This window comes from Macaca thibetana, chromosome 9 (assembly GCF_024542745.1).
Source record: "Macaca thibetana thibetana isolate TM-01 chromosome 9, ASM2454274v1, whole genome shotgun sequence".
In the NCBI taxonomy this organism is placed as follows: domain Eukaryota; kingdom Metazoa; phylum Chordata; class Mammalia; order Primates; family Cercopithecidae; genus Macaca; species Macaca thibetana.
The window spans coordinates 37,268,717-37,290,024 of NC_065586.1; the positions used below are offsets into that span (position 1 = coordinate 37,268,717).

Below are 21,308 nucleotides of genomic sequence, written 5' to 3' on the forward strand. Positions count from 1 at the left end.
AAATGTCCCTTCACAGATTTGACAAAAGAGTGTTTCCAACCTGCTGAATCAAAAGAAAGGTTTAACTCTTTGAGACGAATCCACACATCACAAAGCAGTATCACAGAGAGCTTCCTTTTAGTTTTAATTTGGGATATTTTCTTAGTTTTAGGCCTGAATAGGTTCCAAAATGTCCTGTTGCAGGTATACAAATAGAGTGTTTTGATCCTGCTGAATGAAAAGAAAGGTTTAATTCTGTGAGATGAATCTACTCATCAAAAAACAGTTTCACTAATAGCTTATTTCTAGTTTTTATCTTGAAATATTCAGTTTTTCAACATAGGCATGAAAGGGCTCCCCAGTGTCGCTTTGCAGATTCTACCAGAAGAGTGTTTTTAACCTGCTGAAGGAAGGGAAAAGTTTAACTCTATAAGATGAATCCACACAGAACAAAACAGTTCCACAGATAGCTTCTTTCTAGTTATTATCTGGAGATATTTGGTTTTTCACCATAGTATTCAATGGGCTCCCAAATGTCCTTTCACAGATTCTACATTAAATTTGTTTCCAACATGCTAAATGAAAAGAAAGGTTTACCTCTGTGATATGAAACCACACATCACAAGGCAGTTTAACAGACAGCTTATTTCTAGTTTTTATCTGGATATACTTTGGTTTTCACCATAGGGCTCATTGGCTCCCAAATGTCCCTTTCCAGATTCTACAAGAAGTTTGTTTCAAACCTGCTGAATCAAAAGAAAGGTTTAACTTTGTGTGTTGAATACACACATCACAAAGCAATTTTACAGATATTCTTTTTCTAGTTTTTATGTGGGGACATGATGTTTGTAGCCATAGGCCTCAAGGGACTTCCAAATGTTTCCTTTCAGCTTCTACCAGAAGAGAGTTTCCCACAGCTGAATCAAAAGAAACGTTTAACTCTGTGAGATGAATCCACATGTCACAAAAGAGTTTCACAGATGGCTTCTATCTATTTTTATCTCAGGATATTTAATTTTTCACTATAGACCTCAATGGGCTTCCAAATTTCCTTTCTCAGATTCTACAACAAGTTGGTTTCCAACCTGCTAAATAAAAAGTAATGTTTAACTCTGACACTTAAATCCATATATCACAAAGAAGCTTCACAGATAACTCCTCTCTAGTTTCTATATGAAGATATTTGGTTTTTATTATAGGCATCAATGGGCTCCAAAATGTACCTTCCCAGATTCTATCACAAGAGGGTTTCCAACCTGCTGAATCAAAATAAAACTTTAACTCTGTGAGGTGAATCCACACATCACAAAGCAGTTTAACAGATAGCTTCTTTCTAGTTTTTATCTGGGGATTTTCAATTTTTTACCATAGGCCTCAATTTGCCCCAAAATATCCCTTCAGAAATTCTACCAAAAGAGTGTATCCAACCTGTTGAATCAAAATAAAGGTTTATCTCTGTGTGTTGAATCCCCACATAAAATAGAAGTTTCACAGATAGCTTCTTTTTCGTTTTTATCTGGGGTATTTGGTTTTTTCAACACAGACCTCAATGGACTTTTAATGTCCCTTTGCAGATTCTGCAAGAAGTTTGTTCCAAACTGCTGAATCAAAGCAAAGGTTATCTCCATAAATTGAATCCACACATAAAGCAGTTTCACACATAGCTTCTTTCTAGTTTTGATCTGGAGATACTCGGTTTTTCACCATATGCATCATTGTACTCCCAAATGTACCTTTGCAGTTTCTACAAAAAGAGTGTCTCCAACCTGCTCAATCAAAACAAAAGGTTAACTTTGTGAGATGAATCCACACATCACAAAGCAGTTTCACAGTTGTCTTTTTTTCTAGTTTCTAATCTTGGAATGTTCTGTTTTTCACAATAAACCTCAATGGGCTGTTAAATGTCCCTTTGCACTTTCTACAAGAAGAGTGTTTCGAACCTGCTGAGTCAAAAGAAAGGTTTAACTCTGTGACATGAACCCACACATCACAAAGCGGTTTCACAGATAGCTTCTCTCTAGTTTTTATTTAGGGATATTCGGTTTTTCATTGTTGTTCTCAATAGGCTCCCAAATGTCCCTTCACAGATTTTACAAATAGAATGTTTCTAACATGCTGAATAAAAAAAGGTTTATTTATCTGAGTTGAATCCGCACATCAAAAAAAAAAAAAAATTCACAGATAATGTCTTTGAGTTTTTATTTAGGGATATTCAGTTTTTCACCATACGCCTCAAAGGGATTTCAAATGTGCTTTCACAGATTTACCAGAAAAGTATTTGCAACCTGCTGAATCAAAATAAAACTTTACCTCTGTGAGATGAATCCACAGATCACAAGCAGTTTCACAGATAACTTCTTTATAGTTTTCATCTGAGGGTATTTGGTTTTTCATTATAAGCCTCGATTGGCTCCAAAATGTAACTTGGCAGATTCTACCAGAGAGTGTTTCCAACTTGCTGAATTAAAAGAAAAATTTAACTCTGTGAAATGAATCCACATATCACAAAGCAGTTTCAGAGATAGCCTCTTTGTAGTGTTTATCTGATGATATTCGGTTTTTAACCATAGGCCTCAAAGGGCACCCAAATGATCCTTCGCAGATTCTAAAAAGGGTGTTTCCAATCTGCTGAATCAAAAGAAAGGTTTGACTCTTTGATCTGAATCCAAACTACACAAAGCAGTTTCATAGATAGTTTCTCTTTAGTTTTTATCCTGGGATATTTGATTTTTCACCGTAGGTGTCAATGGGCTCTCAAATGTCCCTTCTCAGATTTTACAAGAAGAGTGTTTCCAACCTGCTGAATCAAAACAATGCTTTAACTCTATGAGGTAAATCCACCCATCACAAAGCACTTTCACGGATAACTTCTTTCTACTCTTTATCTAGGGATATCCAGTTTTTCATTATAGGCCTCAATGGGCTCCCAAATATCCCTTCGCAGATTCTAAAAATAGAGTGTTTCTAACGTGCTGAATAAAAAAAAATGTTTAGCTCTATGAGGTGAATCCAAACGTACCAAAGCAGTTTCACAGACAGCTTCTTTTTAGTTTTTGTCTGGGGATATTCAGTTTTTCACCATAAGTATGAAAGAGTCCACAAATGTACCTTTGCAGATTCTACCAGAAGAGTGTTTCCAAACTGCTGAATCAAAAGAAAAATTTAACTCTTTGAGAAAAATGCACACATCCCAAAGCAGTTTCACAGATAGCTTCTATCTAGTTTTTATCTGAGAATATTCTTTTTTATTACTATTATTAGCCTCAAAAGGCTCTGGAATGTACCTTGGCATATTCTACCAGAAGAGTGTTTCCAACCTGCTGAATCAAAAGAAAGGTTTAACTCTGTGACATGAATCCACACTTCACAAAACAGTTGCACAGGGAGCTTCTTACTTGTTTTTATCTAGGGATAATCTGTTTTTCACCATAAGCCACATTGGGTTTCCAAATTTACCTTCACGGATAGTACAAGAAGACTGTTCAAACCTGCTAAATCTAAAGAAAAGTTAAACTCTGTGTGACGAATCTACACATCATGAAGCAGTTTCAAACATAGCTTCTTTCTAGTTTTTATCTAGGGATATTCTGTTCTTCACCATAGGCCTCAATTGGCCCCAAAATGTCCCATTGGAGAGTCTACAAAAGAATGTTCCCAACCTGCTGAATCAAGAGAACAGTTTAACTCTGGGAGTTGAATCCACACATCACAAAGTAGTTTCACATATAGCTTCTTTCTGGTTTCTATCTGGGGATATTTGTTTTCTCACCATCGTCCTCAATGGGCTCCCAAATATCTCTTCACAGATTCTACCAGAAGAGTGTTTCCAAACTGCTGAATCAAAAAAAAGTTTACCTTTGTGAGATGAATAGATACATAACAAAACAATTTCACGGATAGCTTCTTTCTAGTTTCCTTCTGGAGATATTCTGTTTTTTACCACAGGCATTAATGTGCTCCCAATGTTCCTTCGCAGATTCTACAAGAAGAGAGTTTTCAACCTGCTGAATCTAAACAAAGCTTTAACATGGTTAGATGAATCCAAACATCACAAAGCAGTTTCACAGATAGTATATTTCTAGTTTTATCTGGGGAAATTCTCTTTTTCACCATAAACCTCAATGGGCTTCCAAATATCCCTTCGCAGATTCTACAACAAGAGTGTTTCCAACCTGCTGAATCAAAATGAAGGTTTAACACTGTGACATGAAACCACACATCACAAAACAGTTTCATAGATAACTTCTTTCTAGTTTTCACGTGGGGATATTCAGTTTTTCATTATAGGTCTCAATAGGCCCCCAAATGTCCCGTCGCAGATTCTACAGAAAGAAGACTTTTAACCTGCTGAATCAAAATATTTAACTCTGTGAAATGAATCCACACATGACAAAGCAGTTTCACAGATAGCTTCTTTTTACTTTTTAATCTAGAAATGTTCAGTTTTCAAAATAGACCTTGATGGGCTTTCAAAAGTCTTTTCACAGATTCTACAAGAAGAGTGTTTACAACCTGCTGAATCAAAAGAAAACTTTAACTCTGTGGCATGAACTCACACATCACAAAGGAGTTTCACAGACACTTTCTTAATAATTTTTATGTGGGGATATTCAGTTTTTCACTGTAACCTCAAAGGCCTCTCAAATGTCATTTCACAGATTACACCAGAAGAGGGTTTTCATCATGCTTAATCAGAAGACAGGTTTAATTCTGTGAGATGAATCTGCAGACCACAATGCAGTTTCAGAGATAGCTTTTTCTAGTTTTCATCTGGGTATATTCAATTTTTCTTTCTAAGCCTCAATGTAGTCTGAAATGTCCCTTTGTAGAATCTATTGGAAGAGTGTTTTCAACCTGCTGAATAAAAAGAAACGTTTAACTCTGTGAGATGAATCCACACATCACAGAACAATTTCACAGATAGCTTCTTTCTAGTTTTTATCTGGGAATATTCAGTTTTTTACCACAGGCCTCAATGAGCTGCCAAATGTCCCTTTGTATGTTCTACAAATGGACTGTTTCCAAGCTGCTGAATACAAGGAAAGGTTTAACTCTGTGAGATGAATCCACACATCACAAAGGGAGTTTCACTTATATCTTCTTTTTTGGTTTATTTGGGGATATTTAATTTTTAACCATAGACCTCAAAAGGCTCTTAAATGTTCTTTGGCAGATTCTACCAGAGGAGTGTGTTCAAACAGCTGAATCAAAATAAAGATTTAACTTTGTGGGATAAATCCACACATCACAAAGCAATTTCACAGATAGCTTCTTTCTAGATTGTATGTGGGGATATTCTGTTTTTCCTTATAGGCCTCAATGGGTTAGCAAATGTCTCACTGCAGATTCGACAAATAGTGTGTTTCTAACCTCCTAAATAAAAGAAAGGGTTAACTCCATGAGTTGAATCCACACATCACAAAGCAAATTCACAGATGACTTTTTTCTAGTTTTTATCTAGGGATATTTAATTTTTCACCATAAACCTCAAAGGGTTTCTAAATGTCCCTTCACAAATACTACACGAAGAGGATGTCCAACCTGCTGAATCAAAAGAAAGGTTTAAACCTGTGAGATGAATCAACACATCACAAAGCAGTTTCACAGACAGCTTCTTTTTAGTTTTTATCTTGGGCTATTTTGTTTTTCACCATTGGCCTCACTGGGCTCCCAGATGTCCCTTAACACATTCTACAAATAGAGTGTTGCTAACTTGCTCAATAAAAAGAAAGATTTAATTCTGTTAGATGAGTCCACACATCACAAAGCAGATTCACAGATAGTTTCTTTCTAGTTTTCATCAGGCGATATTTACTTTTTCACAATAGGCTTCAATGGGCTTCAAAATATTTATTTGCAGATTCTACAAGAAGTTTGTTTCCAACCTGCTAAATCAAAAGAGAAGTTTAACTCAATGAATTGAATCACACATCACAAATCAATTTCACAAATGGCTTCTTTCTCGTTTCTATCTGAAAATATTCAGTGTTTCAAAATACACATCAATGTCCTCTCAAATGTCCCTTTGGAAATTCTACAAGAAGAGTGTTTCCAATCTACTGTATCAAAAATAAGCTTTAACTCTGTGAAATGAATCCACACAAAACAAAGTAGTTTCACAATAGTTTCTTTCCAGCTTTTATCTGGGGATATTTTGTTTTTCACCATAAGCCTCAATGGGCTCCGAAATGTCCTCTTGCAGACTCTACAAGAAGAGTGTTTCCAACCTGCTGAATCAAAAGAAAAGTGTAACTGTGTGACATGAATCCACAGACACCAAAGAGTTTCACAGATAGCGCTTTTCTAATATTTATCTGGGGATACTTGTTTTTTTATTACAGGCCTCAATGAGATCCCAAATGTTTTTTTCACAGATTCAACAAAGTATTTCTAAATTACTGAATAAAAAGAAATGTTTAACTCTGTGAGTTGAATTCAGACATCTCAAAGCAGTTTCAGAGACAGTTTCTTTCTAATTTATATCTATGGATATTCGGTATTTCAAAATAGGCCTCAATGGGCTCCAAATGTCCCTTCACAGATCCTACCAGAGGAGTTTTTCCAACCATCTGAATAAAACATGGTGAGATGAATCCAAACATCACATCTGTATGATAAATCCACACATCACAGAGCAGTTTCAAGGATGGCTTCTTTCTAGCTTTTATCTGAAGATATTCAGTTTTTCATTATAAACCTCAAAGAGCTCTGAAATGTTTCTTGGCAGATTCTACCAGAAGAGTGTTTCCAACCATCTGAATCAAAAGGAAAGTTTGACTCTGTGAGATGAATCCACACATCCCAAAGCAGTTTCACAGATAGCTTCTATCTACCTGGAATCTAGGGACATTTGGTTTTACACCATAAACCTCAATGGGCCCTCTAATGTCCCTTCACAGACACCACAAAAAGAGTGTTCCCAGTCTGCTTAATCAAAGGATAGGTTTAACTCTGTGAATTTAATCCACCCATCACAAAGCAGTTTCACAGATAGCTTCTTTCTAGTTTATATTATGGAATATTCTGTTTTTCACTATAGGTATTAAAGGGCTTTCAAATGTCCATTCACAGATTGTACAAATAAAGTGTTTCCAAACAGCTGAATAAAAAGAAAGTTTTAACTATGTGAGATAAATCCACACATCACAAAGCAGTTTCACTGATAGCTGCTTTTTAGTTTTTATCTGGGGATATTATGTTTTTCACCACAACACTCAATGGTCTCTGAAATGTCCCTTCACAAATCCTACCAAAAGAGTATTTCAAACCTGCTGAATGAAAAAAAGTCTTTACTCTGTCAGATGAATCCACGCATCACAACGTAGTTCCCCAGAAATCTTCTTACTAGTTTTTATCTGGAGATATTTGGTTTTTCATTATAGTCTTCAATGGGCCCCAAATGTTCCTTCACAGATTCTACATGAAGTTTCTTTCCAACATGCTAAGTAAAAAGAAAGGTTTAGCTTTGTGAGATGAATCCACACATCACAAAGCAGTTTCACAGTTAGTTTCTTCTAGTTTGTATTTGGGGATATTCGGTTTTTCACCATAAGCCTCAATGAGCTCCCAAATGTGTCTTCGCCGATTCTACAAAAAGTTTGTTTCCAAACTGTTAAAGCAAAAGAAAGTTTTAACTCTTTTTGTTGAAGTCACCCATCACAAAGCAGTTTCACAGATAGCCTGTTTCTAGTTTTTATCTGATGATATTTAGTTTTTCACTCTAGGTGCAACATGCACCCAAATTTTTCTTTGCAGATTCTACAAGAAGAGTGTTTCTGATCTGCTGAATCCAAAGAAAAGTTTAACTCTGAGCGATTTATCCACATATCAAGAAGTTGTTTCATAAATAGTTTATTTCTATTTTTATCTTGTTATATTCACCTTTTCATTATAGGCCTCAATGAGCTTTGAAATATCCTTTGGCAGATTCTACAAAGAGTCGTTACAACCTACTGAATCAATATAAAAATTTAACTCTATGAGTCGAATCCACACATCAGAAAGCAGTTTCACAGATACCTTATTTCTAGTTTTTTGGGGGGATATTCAGTTTTTCACCATAGGCCTCAATGGGCTCCGAAATGACCCTTTGCAGATTCTACAAAAAGAGTGTTTTTAACCTGCCGAATCAAAAGGAAGTTTTAGCTCTGTGAGGTTAATCCACACAACACAAAGCTGTTTCACAGATAGCTTCTTTGTAGTTTCTTTTGGCGATATTCTGTTTTTCATGATAGGCCTCAATTTGTCCCCAAACAGTCTTTTCCCAGATTTCACGAGAGTAGTGTTTTCAACCTGCTGAATGAAAAGAAACGTTTAACTCTGTGAGATGAATTTACACATCACAAAGCAGTTACACAGATAATTGCTTTCTAGTTTTTATTTGGGTATATCTCTTTTTCCCATAGGCAACGACGTACTCCCAAATATCCCTTCACAGATTGTACAAAAAAAGTGTTTCCAACTTGCTGGATCAAAAGAAAGGATTAACTCTGTGAGATGAATAAACACATCACAAAACAGTTTCACATATAGTTTCCTTTTACTTTTTATCTGGGAATATTCTATTTATTAACCTAGGCATGAAAGTGCTCCAAAGTGTTCCTTCACAGATTATAGAAGAAGAGAGTTTCGAACCTGCTGAATCAAAATAGATGTTTAACTCTTTTAGATGAGTCCATTAAACTCAAAGCAGTTCCACAGATAGCTTCTTTCTACTTTTTATCTCGGGATATTCAAATTTTCACCATAGGCCTTAATGGGCTATTATATGCCCCTTAACAGATTCTACAAGAAGAGATTTTTCAACCTGCTGAATCAAAATGAAGGTTTAGCTAGCTGAGCTGAATCCACACGTCACAAACCAGTTTCACACATAGCTTTTTTTCAGTTTTTATGTGGGGATATTTGTTTTTTCACCTTAGTCCTCAATGGGCTCCCAAATGTCCCTTTGCAGATTCTTCAAATAGAGTGTTTCCAATCTGCTGAATAAAAAGAAAGGTTTATGTCTGTGAGCTGAATTGACACATCATAAAGCAGTTTCACAGATAGCTTCTTTCAAGTTTTTATCTGGGGTTATTCTGTTTTTCACCTTAGGCATCAATGACATCCTAATGTCACTTTGCAAATTCTACAAGTTTATTTCCAACATTCTAATTCAGAAGAAATGTTTAACTCTGTGAGTTGAATCCAGACATCATAATGGAGTTTCACAGATACCTTCTTTTTAGTTTTTGGGAGGGATATTCTGTTTTTCACCATAGACCTCAATGGACTCCAAAATGTTTCATCACAGATTCTACCAGAAGAGTGTTTCCAACCTGCTGAATCAACTGAAAGCATTGTATCTGAGAGATGTACCCACACATCACAAAATAATTTTACAGATAGTTTCTTTCTAGCTATTATCTGGAGACTTTCTGTTTTTCATCATAGCCCTCAAAAGACTTTCAGATATTCCTTTGCAGTTTCTACCACAAGAGTGTTTCCAACCTGCTGAATCAAAAGTAAGGTTTAATTCTGTGATATGACTCCACACTTCACAGAGCAGTTTCAGAGAAAGCTTCTTTCTACTTTTTATTTGGGTATATCTGTTTTTCACTATAAGCATCAATGTGCTTTGAAATGTCCCTTTGTGGATTATACAAAATAAGTGTATCCAACTTGCTGAATTGAAAGAAAAGTTTAACTCTGTGATGAATCCACACATCACAAAGCATTTCACAGACATCTTCTTTCCAGTTTTTGTCTGGGATACTCTGTTTTTCAAGATAAGCCTCAGTGGGCTCCCAAATGTTTCTTCATAGATTCTACAAATAGAGTGTTTCTAACCTGCTGAATCACAGCAATGGTTTAACTTCGTGAGATGAATCCACACATCACAAAGCAGTTTCACTGATAGCTTCTTTCTACTTTTTAATCTAATGATATTCACTTTTTCATCATAGACCTCAATGGACTCCCAGATATCTCCTCATAAATTGTACCAGAAGACGGTTTCCAACTGGCTGAATGAAAAGAAAGGTTTAACTCGGTTAGTTGAATCTGCACATCTCAAAGCATTTTCACAGATAGCTTATTTCTAATTTTTATCTGAAGATATTCAGTTTTTTACACTAGCCATCAATGTCCTCCAAAATGTCTCTTTAAAGATTCTACCAGAAGAGTGCTTCCATCCTGCTGAATCAAAGCAAGATTTATCTCTGTGAGATGAATCAACACATCACAAAGCAGTTTCAAAGATAACTTCTTTCTGGTTTAACTAGGGATATTCAGTTTTTCATTATAAGCCTCAATGGACTCTGAAAAGTCCCTTGGCATATTCTAACAGAAGAGTGTTTTCACTCTGCTGAATCAAAAGACAGGTTTAACTCTGTGAGATGAATCCACACATTACAAAGCAGTTCCACAGATAGCTTCTTTATAGTTTTTACCTGTGAATATTTGGTTTTTCATTTTCGGCCTCAATGGACTCCCAAATGTCCCTTGGCATAGTCTACCAGAAGAGTGTTTCCAACCTGCTGAATAAAAATAAACGTTTAACTTTGTGAGATAAATCTACCCATCACAAAACTATTTCACAGATAGCTTCTTTCTAGCTTTTATCTGTGGATATTCAGTTTTTCACCATAGGCCTGAATGGGCTCCCAAATATCCCTTCACAGATTATATGAGAAGAGTGTTTATTTCCAACTTTGTAATTCAAAAGAAATGTTTAACTCTGAGTTGAATCGAAACATCACAACATAGTTTCACAGATAGCTTATTTCTGGTTTTTATCTGGTAATATTGGGTTTTTAACCACAGGTTTCAAAGAGGTCCCAAATGTTCCTTGGAAGATTCTAGCAGAAGAGTGTTTCCAACCTGCCAAGTCAAAAGAAAGATTTAACTCTCTGAGATGAATCCACACATAACAAAGCAGTTTCACAGATAGCTTCTTTCTAGTTTCTATCTGGGATATTCACTTTTTCACCCTAGGTTTCAATGGTCTCCCTAATGTCCCTTGGCAGATCCTACAAGTAGAATGTTTTCAGCCTGCTGAATAAAAAGAAATGTTTAATACTGCGAATTGAACCCAAACATCACAAAGCAGTTTCACAGATATCTTCTTTCTACTTTTTATTTAGGGATATTTGGTTTTTCACCATAGGCCTCAAAAGTCTCCAAATTTCCTGTTGCAGATTCTACCAGAAAAGTGTTTCCAACATGTTGAATCAAAAAAAAAAAAAAAAAAAAAAAAAAAAAAAGGTTTAACTCTGTGAGATGAATTGACACATCACAAATCAGTTTCACTGGTGGCTTCTGTCTTTCTTTTATCTGAGGCTATTTGATTTTTCATCATAAGCCTCAGTGGGCTCCAAAATGTTTCCTGGCAGATTCCACCAGAAGAGTTTTTCCAATTTGCTGAATCAAAATAAAGGTTTAACTTTGTGAAATAAATCCGTACATCACAAAGCAGCTTCACAGATAGCTTTTTTCTAGTTTTTATCTAGGGATATTTGGTTTATCACCACATGCCTCAGTGGGTCTCCCAATGTCCATTTACAGATTCTACAAAAAGAGTGTTTCCAATCTACTTAATCAAAAGAAAGGTTTAGCTCTGTTTCATGAATCCATGCATTACAAAGTTGTTTCACAAGTAGCTTCTTTCTAGTTTTTATCTGGTGATATATATGTAGTTTTTTACCATAGGCCTCAACTTAACCCAAAATGTCTCTTTGTTGATTCTAAAAAAAGGGTGTTTCCAACCTGTTGAATCAAAAGAAAAGTTTAACTCTGTGAGTTGAATCCACACATGACAAAGCAGTTTCACAGATAGTGTCTTTCTAGTTTTTATATGGGGATATTCTGTTTTTCACCTTAGGTCTCGAAGTGCTCCCAAATGTTTACTTGCAGATTCTACAAGAGTGTTCTCATCGTGCTGAATCAAAAGAAAGGTTTAATTCTGTGAGATGAATCCACACCTCACAAAGCATTTTTACAGGTAGCTTCTTTTTTTCTTTTTTTCTTTTTTTATCTGGGAATATTTGCTTTTTTGCCATAAGCCTCAATGGACTTCCAAATGTCCCTTCACAGATTCTGCAAATAGAGTACTTCCAACCTGCTGAATAAAAAGAAAGCTTCAACTATATGAGATGAATCAACATATCACAGAGCAGTTTCACTGATAGCTTCTTTCTAGTTTATATACGTTAAATTCTGTTTTTCTTTTTTTAATTTAACTTTTTATCATAATTTAAGTTCTAGTTTACATGTGCACAGTACGTATGTTTTTTCACCATAGGCCTCAATAGGCTCTGAAATATCTTTTTGCAAATTCTACCATAAGAGTATTTTCAACTCTTTGAATGAAAAGAAATGTTTAACTCTGTGAGATGAATCTGCACATCACAAGGCAATGTCACAAACAGCTTCTTTCTACTTTTTATCTGGGGATATTCGGTTTTCACCATAGGTCTCACAGTGTTCCAAAATGTCCCTTCACAGATTCTACAAGAAGATTTTTTTGCCACCTGTTAAATGAAAAGAAAGGCTTAACTCTAAGAGTTGAAACCACCCATCACAAAGCAGTGTTACAGACAGCTTCTTTCTAGTTTTTATCTGGGGATATTTGATTTTTCAACCTAGGAATCAATATGGTCCCAAATGTCCCTTCCCAGATTCTATAAGAAGTGTTTTTTCAATTTGCTGAATCAAATAAAAAATTTAACACTGTGAGATGAATCCACACATCTCAAAGCAGTTTCACAGACAGGTTCTTTCTAGTTTTTATCTGGGGATATTCTGTTTTTCATCATACGACTCAATGGTCTTCCAAATGGACCTTCACAGACACAACAAGAAGAGTGTTTCCTGCTGAATCAAAACAAAGGTTTAACACTTTCATTTGAATTGTGGCATCACAAAGCAGTTTCACAGATAATTTCTTTCTAGTTTTTATCTGGGGATATTCGGTTTTTACCATAGGCTTCAGTGGGTTCCCAAATGTCCTTTTGCAGATTCTTCAAGAAGTTGTTTCCAACCTTCTAAATGAAAAGAAAGGTTGAACTCTGTGAGTTGAAACTACCCATCACAAAGCACTTTAACAGACAGCTTCTTTCTAGTTTTTATCTGGGGATATTTCGTATTTCAAACTATGCATCAATGTGGTCCTAAATGTTTCTTCCTAGATTTTATAAGAAGTGCTTTTCCAATTTACTGAGTCAAATCAAAGGTTCTACTCTGTGAGATGAATACACACATCACAAACCAGTTTCACGGATATGTTGTTCGTAGTTTTTATCTGGAGATTTTCTGTTTTTCATCATAGGCCTCAATGGTCTTCCAAATGTCGCTTCACAGATAATACAAGAGTGTTTAAAACCTGCTGAATCAGAACAAAAATTTAACACTTTGAGTTGAATTCACACATCATGTTTCTTCCTAGTTTTTATGTGGGGATATTCAGTTTTTCACCATAGGCCTCACAAGGCTCTCAAATGTCCCTTAACAGATTCTACAAGAAAAGTGTTTCCAACCTGTTGAATAAAAAAAAAAAAAAAAAAAAGCTTACCTTTGTGAGATGAATCCACACATTACAAAGCAATTTCACAGAAAGCTTCTTTGTACTTTTTAATCTAAGGGTGTTCTATTTCTCACCATAAACTTCAATGGGCTCCTAAATGTCCCTGTGCAGATTTTACAAGAAAAGTGTTTCCAACATGTTTAATCAAAAGGAAGGTTTAACTCTGTTACATGCATCCACACATCACAAAACAGTTTCACAGATAGCTTCTTTCTAGTTTTTATGTGGGGATATTCATCTTCTCATTACAGACCTCAATGTGCTCCTAAATTTCTCTTTGCAGATTCTACGAATACAGTGTTTCTTACCTGCTGAATAAAAGTAAGGTTTAAATCTGTGAATTGAATCCACACACGACAAAGCCATTTCACAGATAGCTTCTTTCTACTTTTTATCTAAGTATATTCATTTTTTCACCATAAATCTCAAAAGGCTTTGAAATATTTCCTCACAGACTGTACCAGAAGAGTGTTTCCAACCTGCCAAATCAAAAGAAAGGTTTAATTCTGTGAGATAAATGCACACATCACAAAGCAGTTTCACAGATAGCATCTTTCTAGTTTGTATGAGGGGATATTTGGTTTTTCGTTATAAGCCTCAGTGGGCTTCCAAATATCTCTTCGCAGATTGTACAAATACAGTTTCTAATCTGCTGAATAAAAACAAAACTTTAATTCTGTGAGTTGAATGCACACATCACAAACCAGTTTCACACATAGCTACTATCTCATTTTCATCTGAAGATATTCAGTTTTCCATTATAAGCCTCAGTGAGCTCTGAAATCTTACTTTGCATATTGTACCAGAAAAGTCTCTCCAACTTGCTGTATCAAAAGAAAGTTTTAACTCAGAGACGAATCCACACAACACAAAGCAGTTTCACAGATAGCTTCTTACTAGTTTTTCTATGGGAATGTTTTGTTTTTCACTGTAGACCTCAATGGACCCCCCAAAGAACCCTTCACATATTCTACAAAAAAAGGGGTTTTCAACCTGCTGAGAATAAAAAAGGTTTAAAACAGTGAGTTGAATCCACACATCACAAAACAGTTTCATAGAGAGCTTTTCTCTATTTATCTAGTGATATTCGGTTATTCATCATAGGCCTCAAAGGGTTCCCAACCGTTCCTTTGCATATTCTACCAGAAGAGTGTTTCCAAACTGCTGCATCAAAAGAAAGTTTTAACTCTGTGAGATTAATCCACACATCACGAAGCAATTTCACAGATAGATCCTTGCTAGTTTTTCTCTGAGGATATTCTATTTTTCATTATAAGCCTTAGTGGACTCTTAAATGTCTCTTGGCAGATTCCACCAGAAGAGTGTTTCCAACCTGCTGGAAAAAAAAAAAAAAAAAAAAAAAAAAGAACGATGTAACACTGTGACGTGAATCCACACATCACAAAGCAGTTTTACAATAGCTTATTTCTATCTTTTATCTGGGGATATTTTGTTTTTCACCACACGTCTCAATGGGCTCCCAAATGTCTCTTCACCCTTTCTATGAGAAGAGTGTTTCCAACTGATGAATCAATAGAAAGATTTAATTCTGTAAGATGAATCCACACAATACAAAGATTCACAGATATCTTCTTTCTAATTTTTAACTGGGGATGTTTTGTTTTTCACCACAGGTGTCAATGTGCTCCCAAATGTCTTTTCACAGATTATACAAGAAGAGTGTTTCTAACCTGCTGAATCCAAACCAAGCTTTAAATCTGTGAGAAAAATACACACATTACAAAGCAGTTTCACAAATATCTTCTTTCGAGTTTTTGTCTGTAGATATTCTGTTTTTCAACATAAACAATGTGCTGCCAAATGTTTTCTCGCAGATTCTACAAGAAGAGTGTTTCCAACCTGCTGAATCAATATAAAGGTTTAACTCTGTGACATGAATCCACAGATCACAAAGCAGTTTAACAGATAGCTTCTTTCCAATTTTTTGTGAGTATAATTGTTTTTTCATTATAGGCCTCAGTAAGTTCCCAAATATCCCTTCACAGATTCTACAAATAGAGTGTTTCTAACCTTTTGAATAAAAAGAAAGTTTTAACTCTGTGAGTTGAATCCACACTTCACAAAGTAGTTTCACAAATAACTTCTTTCTAATTTTTATATTGGGATATTTGGTTTTTCAGCGTAGGCCTCAAAGGGCTCAATGTTCCTTCACAAATTAAACCAGAAGAGTGTTTCCAATCTGCTGAATAAAAAGAAAAGTGTAACTCTGTGAGTTGAATCCACACATTACAAAGCAGTTTCACAGATAGCTTCTTACTAGTTTTTATCTGAGGATATTCACTTTTTCATTACAAGCCTCAATGGACTCCAAAATGTCTCTTGGTAGATTCTCTCAGAAGAGTATTTCCAACCTGCTGAATCAAAATGAGTGTTTTACTCTGAGATGCAAATTGACACGTCACAAATAAGTTTCAAAGATAGCTCCTTTCTAGTTTTTATCTGGGGATGTTCTATTTTTCACCATGGATCTCAATGGGATCCCAAATGCCTCTTTGCATATTGAATCAGAAGGGTTTTTCCAACTTGCTGAATCAAAACAATGGCTTACATATATGAGATGAACCCAGAAATCACAAAGCAGTTTCACAGATATCTTCTTTCTAGTTCGTATCTTGCAATATTCGGTTTTTAATTATAGGTGGCCTCCAAAATGTTTCTTGGCAGATTCTACAAAATGAGCGCTTCCAACCTGCTGAAACAACAGAAAGGTTTCACTCGGTGAGATGAATCCACACATCACAAAGCAGTTTCACAGATATCTTTCTTCTAGGTCTTATCTGGGAATATTCTGTTTTTTAACATAAACCTCAATGGGCTCCCAAAAGTCTGCTCACAGATTCTACAAGAAGAGTGTTTCCAACCTACTGAATTAAAAGAAAGATTTAACTCTGTGAGTTGAAACCAAACATCACAAAGTAGATTCACAGATAGCTTTTTTCTAGTTTTTATATAGGGATATTCAGTTTTTCACCATAGGCCTCAAAAAGCTCCCAAGGTCCCTTTGCCAATCATACTAGAAGAGTGTTTCCAACCTGCTGAATCAAGAATAAGGTTTATCTTTGTTAGAGGAATCCACACAATACAAAGCAATTTCACAGATAGCTTCTTTCTAGTGTTTACCTGGGGATATTCTGGTTTTTACCGTAAGACTCAGTCACTCCTGAATGTTCCTTTACAGATTTTCCAAAAAAAGTTTGCCCAAATTGCTAAATCAAAAAAAAGTGTAACTCTGTGAGTTGAATCCTCACATCCCAAAGCAGTTTCACAGGTAGTTTCTGTCTATGTTTTATGAGGGGATATTCATTTTTTCACTGTAGGCCTCAATTTACCCCAAAATGCCTTTTCACCAATTCTACAAATAGAGTGTTTCCAACCTTCCGAAAGAAAAAAAGATGTTACTCTGTCAGGAATACACACATCAAAAAGCAATTTCACATATAGCTTCTTTCTGGGTTTTATCTGGGGATATTTGTTTTTTCACCATAGCTCTCAATGGGCTCACAAATCTCCCTTCACAGATTCTACAAGAAGAGTGTTTCCAACCTGCAGAATCAAAACAAAGTTTACCTTTGTGAGATGAATCTACACATCACAAAACAATTTCACTGATAGCTTCTTTCTAGTTTTTACCTGGGGAAATTTTGTTTTTCACCATCAACATCAATGTGCTCCCAAATGCCCCTTTGGAGATTCTAAAAAAAGGAGTGTTTCCAACCTGCTGAATCAAAACAAAGCCATAAGTCGATTAGATGAATCCACACGTCGCAAAGCAGTTTCACAGAGAGTTTCTTTCTACTTTTCATCACAGAATGTTCTGTTTTTCACCATGAACTTCAATGGGCTTTTAAATGTCTGCTCATAGATTACACAAGAATGGTGTTTTTAGCCTGGTAAATCAAAAAAAAAAAAAAAAAAAAAGGTTTAACTCTGAAGTAAATCCACACATGACAAAACAGTTTCACAGTTATCTTCTTTCTAATTTTTATGTGGGGATATATTTTTTTCATTATAGGCTTCATTGTGCTACAAAAGTTTCTTTCCAGATCCTACAGAGTGTTTCTTACCTGCTGAATAAAAGGAAAGGTTTAAATCTCTGAGTTAAATTCATACATCCCAAAGCATTTTCACAGATAGCTTCTTTCTAGTTTTTATTTAAGGATATTTGGTTTTTCACCATAGGCCTCAAAGCGTTCCCAAATATTTCCTCAAAGATTCTACAAAAAAGTGTTTCCAACCTGCTGAATCAAAAGAAAGGTTTAAAATTGTGAGTTGAATCTAAACATCATAAAGCATTTTGACAGCTAGCTTCTTTCTGGTATTTATCTAGGGATATTCATTTTTTCACCATAGGCCTCAAAGGGTTCCCAAATGTCCCTTCACAGATTCTACCAGAAGAGTGTTTCTAACCTGCTGAATCAAAAGAAAGTCTTAACTCTGTGAAATGAATCCACACATCACAAAGCAGTTTCACAGATAGATTCTTTCTAGTTTTTATCTGAGGATATTCAGTTTTTCATTATTAGCCTCAGTGGGCTCTGAAATGTCCCTTGGCAGATTCCACCAGAAGAGTGTTTCCAACCTACTGATTTAAAAGAAAGATGTAACTCTGTGACATGAATTCACACATCACAAAGCAGTTTCAGAGGTAGCTTCTTCACAGAATCCACACATTACAAAGCAGTTTCAAAGATATCTTCTTTCTAGTTTTCATCTGGGGATATTCTGATTTCCACATAAACCTCAATAGGCTCAAAAATGTCTGCTCTATAAGAAGAGTGTTTCCAACCTGCTGAGTGAAAACAAGCTTTAACTCTGTGAGATAAATCCACAGATCACAAACCATTTTCACAAAAATCTTCTTTCTGGTTTTTATCTGGGGATATTCTGTTTTTCACATAAGCCTCAATGGGCTCACAAATGTTTGCTTGCAGAATCTACAAGAAGAGGGTTTCCAACCTGTTGAGTCAAAACAAGCTTTAACTCTGTGAGATAAATCCACAGATCACAAAACAGTTTCACAAAGATATTCTTTCTAGTTTTTATCTTGGGATATTCTGTTTTACACATAAAGCTCAATGGGCTCCCAAATGTCTGCTCATAGATTCTAGAAGAGTGTTTCCAACCTGCTGAATCAAAAGACAGGTTTAACTCTGTGACTTGAATCCACACATCACAAAGCAATTTCAGAGATAGCTTCTTTCTAGTTTTTTTCTGGGTGTATTTTTTTTTCTATAAGTTTCAATGGGCTCATAAATATTCATTCACAAATTCTACAAGTCGAGCATTTCTAACATTCTGAGTAAAAGGAAATATTTCACTCTGTGACTTGAAGCTACACATCACAAATTGGTTTCACAGAGAGCGTTTTTATAGTTGTTATTTGAGGATGCTCTGTTTTTCATTATAATCCTCAATGTGCTCTGAAATGACCCTTGGCAGATTCTACGAAAAGAGTGTTTCCAGACTTCTGAATCGAAATAAGAGTTTAACTCTGAGACATTAGTCGATATATCACAAAACAGTTTCACAGATAGCTTGTTTCTAGTTTTTATCTGGAGATATTCTGTTTTTCATTACAGATTTCAATGGGCTCCCAAATGTTTCTTTACAGATGGTACCAGAAAGATTCTTCCAATCAAATGAATGAAAAGATAGGTTTAGCTCTGTGTTATAAATCCACACATCACAAAGGAGTTTCACAGACAGCTTCTTTTGAATTTTTAAAAGAAGATAGAGTTTTTCACTATAGGATTCACTGGGCTCAAAAATGTCCCTTTGCAGATTATATAAAAAGACTGTTTCTCAACTGGTGAATCAAAAGAAATGCTTAATTCTGTAAGATGAATGCACACATCATAAAGCAGTTTAACAGATAGCTTTTTTTCTAGTTTCTGTCAGGGGATAATCTGCTCTTCACTATAGGCTTCACTGCCTGCCAAATGTCCCTTCGCAGATTCTACAAAAAGACTGTTACCAAGCTGCTGAATCAAAAGAAAGGTTAAACTCTATGAGATAAATGTACACATCACAAAGTGGTTTCACAGATAGCTTCTTTCTGGTTTACATTTGAAGATATTTGTTTTTTCCTTATAGGCCTCCAAGGACTTACACATGTCTTTTTTGCAGATTCTACAAAAAGACTGTTTCCAACCCACTAAATCAAAAGAAAGGTTGAATTCTGTAAGATGAATGTCCACATCACAAAGCAGTTTCACAGGTAGCTTCTTTCTAATTTTTATCAGGGGATATTTTGTTTTTCACTATAGGCTTCACCATGCGCCCAAATGTCCCTTTGTAGATTTTACAAAAAGACTGATTCCAAACTACTGAATCAAAACAAAAAAAGGTTAAACTCTGTGAGATGTATGCACACATCACAAAATGGTTTCACATATAGCTTCTTTCTACTTTTTCTCAGTAAATACATGGTTTTTCACTGTACGCTTCACAGGGCTCCCAAATATCCCTTTGCAGATTTTACAAAAAGACTGTCTCCAACCTGCTGAATCAAAATAAAGGTTGAACTCTGTGAGATAAATGCGCACATTGAAAAGCAGTTTCACAGATAGTTTTTTTCTTGTTTTTATCAGGGGATATCCAGTTTTTCACTATGAGCTTCACTGGGCTCCAAAATGTCCCTTCGCAGTTTTACAAGAAGTGTGTTTCCAACCTGCTGAACCAAAATAATTGTTTAACTCTGTGAGATAAATCCAAAAATCTTAAAGCCATTTAAGGATAGCTTCTTTCTAGCTTTTATCAGAGGATATTCAGTTTTTCACTACAAACTTCACTGGTCTCACAAATGTCTCTTTGCAGTTTTACAAGAAGATTGTTTCCAAGCTGCTTGAATCAAAAGAATTGTTTGAATCTGTGAGATAAATCCAAAAATCTTAAAGTTGTTTACTGGTAGCTTCTTTCTAGTTTCTATCTGGGGATATTTGCTATTTGCTTACAGACCTTAAAGGGTTTTCAAAAGTCCCTTTGCAGATTCTACAAAATGACTGTTTCCAACTTGCTAATTTAAGAGAAAGGTTTAGCTCTGTTAGATGAATGAATACATCACAAAGCAGTTTCACAGAGAAATTCCTTGTAGTTTTTATCAAGGGATATTCAGTTTTTCACTATTGGCTTCAGTGGGCTCCAAAATGCCCCTTCACAGATTCTACAAGAAGACTGTTTACAACCTGCTGAATGAAAAGTTAGGTTTAACTTTGTGAGATAAATGCACACATCACAAAGCAGCTTCACGGATAGCTTCTTTCTAGATTTATCTGTAGATATTCTTTTTCTCCTTAAAAGGCCTCAGATGGCTCAAAAATATTCATTCACAGATTTTACAGAAAGAATGTCTCCAAACTTCTGCATCAAAAGAAAAGTTTAACTCTGTGAGATGAATACACACATCCTAAAGCGGTTTCACAGATAGTTTCTTTCTAATTTTTATCAGGAGATACTCCGTTTTTTAGTGTAGGATTCACTGGGCTCCCAAATGTCCTTTCGCAGATTATACAAAAAGACTGTTTCCAACCTGTGGAATCAAAAGATAGGTTTAACTTGGTGAGATAAATGCACACATGTGAAGTGACTTCATAGATATCTTCCTTTTATTTTTCAATCAGGGGATATTCAGTTTTTCACTATAGGCTTCACTGTGCTCCCCAATGTTTATTTGCAGATTCTACAAAAAGACTGTTTCCAACCAGCTGAATCAAAATAATTCTTTAACTCTGTAAGATGAATGCACACA

General features: G+C 35.5%; 1 long non-coding RNA gene across 4 annotated transcripts; it reads right to left on the reverse strand.

Moving 5' to 3' along the window:
- Positions 1 to 3,565: 3,565 nt before the first annotated feature.
- On the reverse strand, positions 3,566 to 14,867 carry LOC126963139 (uncharacterized). Of its 4 annotated transcripts, none has more exons than XR_007728960.1 (4): positions 10,410 to 14,867; positions 9,808 to 9,983; positions 8,896 to 8,957; positions 3,566 to 8,274 (listed from the first exon to the last, which is right to left on the reverse strand). It is a non-coding gene; the product is annotated as an uncharacterized LOC126963139 (long non-coding RNA). The 4 variants fall into 4 exon arrangements; XR_007728959.1 differs by having other exon boundaries at positions 3,566 to 8,271; positions 8,896 to 8,960; XR_007728958.1 differs by having other exon boundaries at positions 8,896 to 8,960.
- Between the last annotated feature and the right edge of the window lie 6,441 nt (positions 14,868 to 21,308).